The 6702-nt window shown below is 35.5% G+C and overlaps 1 non-coding gene across 1 annotated transcript; it reads left to right on the top strand.

Moving 5' to 3' along the window:
- The first annotated feature begins 696 nt into the window (after positions 1 to 696).
- Positions 697 to 803, top strand: LOC121209009 (small nucleolar RNA R71). Its single transcript, XR_005904127.1, has one exon. It is a non-coding gene; the product is annotated as a small nucleolar RNA R71 (small nucleolar RNA).
- Positions 804 to 6702: the final 5899 nt, after the last annotated feature.

The raw sequence follows: 6702 nt of genomic DNA, 5'->3' as shown, positions 1-6702 counted from the left end.
GGTAGGCTACCTTGTGGTCGTTCAGATATCAATTTAGTGAGCTGGTCTATCTGAGTTTCGAGCCTTTGGATCGACGCTTGTTGATTCTTAAGTGCTATCTCGGTATTCTAAAAATGAGTTTCTGACACCGAGATGAATTTTGTTAGCATGTCCTCAAGGTTCGGCTTTTTCTCTTATTGGTAAGGTGGTTGTTGGAAGCCTGGAGGTGGCGGTGTTCTTTGATTCCCTTGGCCTCCCCATGAGAAATTTGGGTGGTTCCTCCATCCTGCATTGTAAGTGTCGCTATAGGGATTGTTTTGAGGTCGAGGATTATTACCCATAAAATTTAATTACTTGTTTTCCATGATGTGGTCATAAGATGGGTATTCTGAATTGCTCGTCCCTCCTCCATTTGCATTGCATTGTATTATTGGGTGAAGCTGTGAAGAACCAAGAAAACCGTCAATTTTTCTATTCAAAAGTTCTACCTAAGTAGAGAGCATGGTGACCGAATCAACATTAAAAACGCTGCCTGTTTTCGTTGGCTTTGTCCTCATGACTTGCCACTGATAATTATTCAGTGACATCTCTTCTATAAATTCATAAGCATCCTCAGGTGTCTTATTATTGATAGTCCCACCAGCGGCTGTGTCAACCATCTGTCTAGTTGAAGGATTCAAGCCATTGTGAAAAGTTTGAACCTGTAGCCAGAATGGTAGCCCATGGTGAGGGCACCTTCTCAACAGATCCTTGTATCTCTCCCATGCATCGTAGAGTGTTTCTAGATCCATCTGCACAAAAGAAGAGATATCATTCTTTAATTTAGCCGTTTTAGCCGGCAGAAAATATTTTAGTAAAAACTTTTCGGTCATTTGTTCTGAAGTAGTGATTGACCCTCGTGGTAACGTGTTCAACCACTGTTTAGCCTAATTCCTTAATGAAAAGGGAAATAACCAAAGGCGTATGGCGTCGTTAGAAATGTCATTGATTTTAAATGTGTCACAAAGTTCCAAAAAATTTTCCAAGTGATTGTTTGGATCCTCATCCTGCAAACCATCAAACTGTACAAATTGATGTATCATTTGAATAGTGTTAGGTTTCAGTTCAAAATTATTTGCAGTAATAACAGGCCTAACAATACTTGACTCAGTTCCTGTTAAATTCGGTTTAGCATAATCATACATAGTGTGTGGAGCATGATTCTGATTTACTGGATCAGTGGCAATCGCAGGAGGTAGCAGATTTTATTGATTTTTAGCCATCTCTTCGGTTGTGGTTTGAATATTGTCCTCTTGCTGTTCCTCTTTGTATCTTAAGTTTCAACTGTATCAAAAAGTAATGGTCCTGACGAGTTTCTTCTGGTCATAAACTAGAAAAACCTGTCAGAAGTGAATAAAAGAGAAAATTAGAAAAGAAAATAAAAAATTAAATTGCAAATAAAGTAAAATGGCTAAACTAATAAAAATCAAGTGTTACTAATATCTTAGTTCCCCAGCAACGGTGCCAAAAACTTGATACATGATATTCGTGATAGGTTTTAAAAATTTATAATTAATCGTTCTTGAAACTAACTATTATCACGATGAAGGCAAGTGTACCTATCGAACAGTAGTATAGCTTTAGCAAGACCAGATTGTCGAACCCAAAGGAACCAAGAGTACTAGTAATTTCTTTCTTTTTATTATCTAGCCTAAAAATTAAGGGATTTGTTTATCTAAACTAATTAACTAAGCTAAGGGTGCACAGAGAGAAAATTGGAGAAAAGCTTTTGGAAAACTCGATTGATTAAGACAATACCCAAGGAAAAATCCACCTGGACTTCACTTGTTATTTGACTCTGAATCAGACGATTTATTCATTTGACTTAATCTGTAGAAATCTGAAAGTTCTATTATTATCTCTCTCGAGACTAATAACGTCTAACCCTAGGTTGATTAATTGAAATCTCTTTCTAATTAACACCCTAGTGTTGCATTAACTCGATCTATGGACTCCCTTATTAGGTTTCACCCTAATCTGACAAAATCTTGTCACCCTATCTCTAAGCGTGCAATCAACTCTCCTTAATTACGACAAATACTCTTAGACAGGGACTTTTGCTACTCTAAATAAGCGCATTAACTTGAATAATATCCTGGAATATTAAAACAAGAATTAAGAACACATAATTAAGAACAAGTCAAATATTTATCATACAATTCAGATAATAATAACAAGATCCGTCTTAGGTTTCATTCCCTAGGGGGTTTATTTCATAATTATGAAAGAAAATAATCTCAAAAGAATAAAGATAACAAAACATAAAGAAAACCCAAAACTCCTGAAGGAAATTGAAGGGAGATCTTCAGTCTTGACTATGAATCCCGCTTCTGAGATGGATCAATCGGCTTTCCTTGAGTAATTCATGCCTCCTACTTCGTGTGCCCGTTCTTAGTGCCTCCTTAGGTGCTTAGATAGGCTTTAGAAGGCCTAAAAGCTTCTAAGGGTGGCCTTTTCCGAACAGAACTATACTTAGGCTCGACAGGGACACGCCCGTGTGACAAGCCCGTGTACGATTGCTTCAAACTGTGGTCAAGGCTGTTAAATAAGCATGAGCATGTGGTCTACCCGTGTGAGTCGTGCTTCGATTCTGCCAAATGGACACGGTCGTGTGGCCTACCCGTGTGAGGAAGTCCAGGCCGTGTTGATTTCCCTTGTTGGCCCGTTTTCTCCGTTTTTGGACCGTTTCTCGCTCTTTTTACTCTCCTATGCTCACCTAAGTATAAAACATGAAATTAAAGGATTAGGAGCATCGGATTCACCAAATCTAAGGAAAAATCATCCAGAAATGTGTTAAGCATGGATAAAAATATGTATAAATTACGGTTTATCAGTGTGCCTCTACACGGGCGTGTGGGGCCAAAGCAAAAAAATTTTCTTAAGTTTTTCATACGTTCTCGGTTCAGTCCTAGACCACTTCAAATGTATGCTTCAGGCCTCATAATCCCATATAAGGGAAAAAATGATAGAATTGAAATTTTATAACCCACATTTTTGTTGGATATTTGTATGTTTGTCCTGTAATGCCTCGTACCTTATCCCAGTCTCGAGTACGGGTAAGGAGTGTTACATTAATATATACACCACTTCATACTTATCCAAATATAACCTAGCTTATACATGCTATAGATCCAAGTTTAAACTTATAATGTTCCAAAAACAGTCTATAGTGTGATGGACTTTGCTGATGATCCCTGTGCTCGTAACTAATCTCCAAAATCTATAAAACAGAGGCAAACATAAACACACATACAGTAAGCTATTATAGGGTAGTAAGTCATACGTAAAATAAATCATTAAATGAACATTAGTATTGAGTCAACTAAACCGAATCAAATAATCTATAATCAAATACACATTTTTCATGCTTGAAACTCATATACCATCACATGAACAATATGTAATTATATTAACTTGGCCGAATACATATATGTTTAAAAGCATAAATAATTCTCAATTCCATAATGCATATTTCATTTGTTCATCTCAAATATATACTCACCTTATCTTTTAAAACATTTAACTTAGCACATATCTGACATTTTAGCTCGATTTCACATTCGATCTAAACTTGATATTGCCCATTGAACCATTCGAAATTGAATAGGATACTCGGATAATCGCATATATCGAACAATGCCAATGTCCCAAACATGGTCTTACATGCTATCACATATCGATGCCACTGTCCCAAACAGGTCTTACACGAATCAATACGAGGCTGATGTCCCAGACATGGTCTTACACGTAACCACATATATCGATGCAAAAGTCCCAGAGAGGATCTTACACGAATCAATACAATGTCGATGTCCCAGACATGGTCTTACACGTAACCATATATATCGATGCCAACATTCTAGACATGGTCTTACACGAAATCACATATATCGATACCAACGTCCCAGACGTGGTCTTACACGAAAACACATATCGGAGTCCTACGGTTCGTATAGGGCTTTCGAATGTCATAACTCAGTCGAATCAAACTCATAAATTTAAATCCCAAGCATATACACATTGGGTCATAATATATAAATACTAATAAAATTCAATTCAACATTTTAAGTTTACATTTGTTCAAAATTAACAGCATTTACTTGCTTATAAACTTACCTCGGATGATGAAAATCGAAACGGGATGACTAGTCGACAACTTTAGTTTTCCCTCGATCCAAATCTGATTTCCTTGGTTCTTGATCTAAACATATTCAAATTAAATTCATTCAAACATATTTTCATTCAATTTAGTCCAAAAACACTTAAATGGGCATATTACCATTTTAATCCTGACATTTTACACTTTTTACAATTTAGTCCAAATTGCACAAAACACAAAACATGAAAAATTTGAGTATACCATGCTTAGGCCAAATCTTCCTTGTGTTCATGCAAGTCCATATATTTCATTTATTTCACATTTTAGTCGTTCAATTTATTATTTTTTCAATTTAGTCCTAATTACTCAAAATCATCAAAAATTCCAATACAAAACATGTTAATCCAAAACAAATCTTTCATATTTCACCAACTAACTTCACAAAGCTCAAATATTAATCAATGGCATAACTCAAAATATTCACCAAAATCAAAAATTTCAAGCATGGGCTTTGCACATTACACTGCAACGATCTCAAAAACGTAAAAATTATCAAAAACTGAGCTATAACTCACCTTGAATTAAGCTTGACAAAGGCCAAATAACCTAGGCTTTGTTTCTTTCTTTTCTTTTATTGTTTCGGTCATGAACAAAGAAAATTTGCATGCTTATTTAATTTTTATGTTTTATTATAACATATATTATTACATGTTTTACTAAATTAACTTTTATAATAATATATAAAACCATTATAATTCATGGTCATTACCATCCACTCAAATTGTCAATGGCTTAATTGCATTATAAGTGCTTCACATGACAAAGACAACATCAATTAAGCACTTTCACATTTAACCTTCAAATTTTCATTTTACGCAATTAAGCCCTTTTTATTAAATTGGCACTCAAACAGCTAAATTAAATCAGGAAAATTTTACAGATATAAATTCACACATAATAAACACAAAAAATAAATTTAAAATATATTTTTTACTCGGATTTGTGGTTCCAAAACCATTGTTCTGAATAGGGTCTAAATTGGGCTGTTACATGGTGCGTTCAGATTCATCACGGGAGTAAATTAGGATGTCATTAATAAATACAACCACAAATTGATCCAAATAGGGTTTGAAGATCTAATTCAGTAAATCCATAAAAGTAGCAGGTGCATTAGTAAGTCCGAAAGGCATGACCAGAAACTCATAGTGTCCGTACCTCGTTCCGAATGCAGTCTTCGGCACATCAGAGTCTTTAACTCGCAGCTGATAGTAACCTGATCTCAAATCTATCTTTGAAAACACTGTAGCCCCTTTCAGCTGATCGAACAAATCATCAATTCGTGGCAAAGGATATTTATTCTCTGTAGTCACCTTATTCAGCTGTCGGTAGTCAATGCACATTCTCATAGTTTCATCTTTCTTTTCCACAAATAAAATCGGTGCACCCCAGGGAGAAAAACTCGGTCGCACAAAGCCTCTATCAGTCAATTCTTGCAACTGAGATTTCAAGTCTTTTAATTCGGTCGGTGCCATTTTGTACGGAGCTACCAAAATCGGAGTTGTCCCCCACACTAACTCAATGCCAAACTCTACCTCCCGGATCAGTGGCAAACCCTGTAATTCTTCAGAAAATATATCCGGATACTCACAAACAACTGGTACTGATTCAATCTTCTTTTCGGTCACTTTAGAATCAATCACATAGGCAAAGTAAGCTTCACAACCTTTTCTCACATATTTCTAAGCTAGCATCAAAGATATCACTGCCGGTAAACCATTCAGATCATTAGACTCAATCCGAATAATCTCATCATTCTGGCATCGCAAATCAATAGTCTTCAATTTACAGTTCACAATAGCATCGTGCAACATTAGCCAATCCATATCTAGAATTATATCAAATTCATCAAATAGAAACAAGATCAAATCGACCAGAAAACATGAATCTCAATCATCAGTGGACAATTCTTGCATACTTTATCAACCAAAACACACCGGCCTAAGGGGTTCGACACTCAAACTACAAACTCAATAGACTCTACAGGCAAAGTCTTATTGGATACTAAAGTTTCACAAACATCAGAATGAGTCGATCCAGGATCAATCAATGCAACAAAACTAGTATCATAGAGAGTGAAAGTATCAGTAATAACATCTAGGAATGAAGCCTCTTCACGAGCACGAATAGCATAAGCTTTGGCAGGTGCATGAGTCTCAGATCTAACTACTGTGTCTTTAGTTCCCCTGTAACACCCCTAACCCGTATCCGTAGCCAGAATGGGGTTATGAGGCATTACCGGACGAGACACAAATTCCGAACATTCACATATACGCATATGTTATATTCACATAACTAAAACATAAATCTATATAAACATTAAACACATAATTTAAACCATAAAACTCAAAGTCATATATAATATACTTTTAAATACATACAAAATACATGTATTATTATCATTAAAGAAACCTAATACCTCAGAAAATTTCAGCATGTAATATTTCATTGATATATATGTGCATAGTAACCAAACATATCATATAACAAAATTTATTTAATATTAACATATGCGGCATTGGCTTTTG

The sequence above is a fragment of the Gossypium hirsutum genome, chromosome A10, assembly GCF_007990345.1.
Source record: "Gossypium hirsutum isolate 1008001.06 chromosome A10, Gossypium_hirsutum_v2.1, whole genome shotgun sequence".
Taxonomy (NCBI): domain Eukaryota; kingdom Viridiplantae; phylum Streptophyta; class Magnoliopsida; order Malvales; family Malvaceae; genus Gossypium; species Gossypium hirsutum.
This window is presented reverse-complemented; position numbering and strand designations above follow the sequence as displayed.